At 51.0% G+C, this 2,212-nt stretch overlaps 1 protein-coding gene across 1 annotated transcript in view; it reads left to right on the top strand.

The window, feature by feature from the left end:
* Positions 1 to 83: 83 nt before the first annotated feature.
* The window catches only part of ARPC1B (actin related protein 2/3 complex subunit 1B), a 17,702-nt gene continuing 15,573 nt past the window's right edge, over positions 84 to 2,212 (top strand). Inside the window, exon 1 of the mRNA XM_021711856.1 lies at positions 84 to 87. The gene's annotated coding sequence lies outside the window, so the exon portion shown is untranslated. The remainder of the gene's footprint in view (positions 88 to 2,212) is intronic.

The following is a 2,212-nucleotide window of genomic DNA, read 5'->3' as shown; positions in this document are numbered from 1 at the left end:
ATGTGGGGTACAAGCCGGGCTCGGTGGCTCAGCCCGTAATCCCGTGCCTTTGGGAGGTTGAGGTGAGTGAATTGCCTGAGTCCGCGGGTTCAAGACCCGCCTGGGCAGCGAGACCTCATCTCTACAATAAATCAAAAATTCAGCTGGGCATGGTAGCGCGCGCCTGTAATTCCGGCTACTCAGAAGGCTGAGGCGGAAGGATCGCCGGAGCCCAGCAGGTCGAGGCTGCGGTGACTGGGAACGGCCACTGCCCTCCATCTGGGCGACAGAGTGAGACTCCACTCAAAAAAAAAATGTGGGGTAAAATTCAGGGTTAGGTATACAAATGTTCATTATGCAGGTACCCTTGCTGATGAAGTGTGCCCCTCCTTCCCTTAGCAGTTTGCCTCAACTGCCAATCCCACCCCCCTTCCCCTGGCAGTTTCCCACTACTGGCAATCCCTTTCTTATAGTATTGTGATCATTGTTCAAGATCCGCTTATGAGTGAGAACATGTGGTACTCTGTTCTTTGTTTCGGTGATAGATCACTGAGTATGATCGACTCTAAATCCACCCAAGTTGCTGCGGAGTCCATATGTTTGTCCTTTAATGCTTGTTCTCTGTGTATATGTACCACATAGTTTTTATCTAGTCCAGCTTCTATGGGCAGCATGGTTGGTTCCATGTTTTTGCTATTGTGAATACAGCTGCAACAAACATGCATGTGCAGGGATCTTTTTTATAGAATGATTTGAGTTCCTCCGGGTATATTCTCAATAGGGGGATTGCTGGGTCGTATGGAAGGTCAATTTCTAGTTCTTTCAGAAATCGCCACACTGTCTTCCAAAGAGGTTGTACTGGTTTGCATCCCCACCAGCAGTGTAGAAGCTCTCATCACTTTCTAATCTGAGGTTTCCCTTCTTGGCCATTGAGTCTTCCCTCCATGACTGCAGGCCTGCCAGGTGGGTAGGCAGGGCTTGTTAGCCTCGCTTTACAGATGTGGAAACTCAGACATACAAGAAGAACTCTTGGCTGGGCTCGGTGGCTCAGCCTGTAATCCCAGCACTTTGGGAGGCCAAGGCGAGTGGATGGTCTGAGCCTGCGGGTTCGAGACCAACCCGGGCAATCTGGCGAGACCTCGCCTCTACAATGAAATAAAAAATAGCCAGATGTGGTAGCGCGTGTCTGTAGTTCCAGTTACTCAGAAGGCTGGGGTGGAAGGATCGCTGCTGGAATCTAGAAGGTCGACGCTGGGGTGGCTGTGAATGTGTGTACTGCTGCACTCCAGCCTGGGCAAAGGACTAAGACTCCAACTCAACAAAAAAATAAAAAAGAAGAGCGCCTTGCGCAAGGTTACACTACAGTTTCCCACCACCACTGGCTCTTTCATTCATAGAGCTGAGTGACTCTATGTGCCAGGCTCCAGTAGGCCCTGGGGGTGGGTGCAGAGAGTACAGCACAAGCACTGGGGTCTTCATCAGATCTGATGACCTCAGTTCTGTTTTCACAGTTAGGAAAAAGGCGTCTTCAGGTCTGTACATTTGTTGGGATGCTTGGTGATTGGTAGCAGAAAAGCTCCAGCCAGCTTAGGTAAAGCAGTCAACTTGATTCCGGTCCTGAAACCTCTGGAGGCAGCTGAATTTAGGCTGACCACTCAGAGGTGACAGAGCTCTGGTTACTTTTCTGGGGTTCTCTTCACTCTGTACCCTCCCTGCATCACCTCCTAGGGGACTGTTCCATTCCTGTTCAGATTCCTGCCGCTTGCCCAGGAGGGGTTTCTGCCAGAGTCCTGGGCTGTGCTTTGATTGGGTCATCTTAAGTCACAAATCTAGGACCGGGGACACCATGAGCTGATTTAGACCACTTGGGGTCACCTCTTGAGCATCTGCAAAGTGGCAGAGGGGTAGAATACAAGCCAGGAAAGCAACAACAGTGTCACCTCAGTCAAACTGCACTTATCCCCATGGGAGGAGGGTGGTTGCATAGACCAGCTGAAACTTTTCTGGTTAAAGTTGTCACCTGGATTAGGGAGGCTGCAGAGATCTGTCTACACAACTCTGCAGGACTCTGCACCACAAGACTGAGGGGTCATTGTCATAAAACCCTTAGCTGGCCGGGTGCAGTGGCTCAAACCTATAATCCCAGCACTTTGGGAGGCCGAGGTGAGAGGACTGCCTGAGCCCGCGGGTTCGAGACCCGCCTGGGCAACTTGGTGAGGCCTCATCTCTACAA

This window comes from Carlito syrichta, unplaced genomic scaffold, assembly GCF_000164805.1.
Source record: "Carlito syrichta isolate Samal-C Ts95f unplaced genomic scaffold, Tarsius_syrichta-2.0.1 Scaffold302779, whole genome shotgun sequence".
Lineage (NCBI taxonomy): Eukaryota > Metazoa > Chordata > Mammalia > Primates > Tarsiidae > Carlito > Carlito syrichta.
This window is presented reverse-complemented; position numbering and strand designations above follow the sequence as displayed.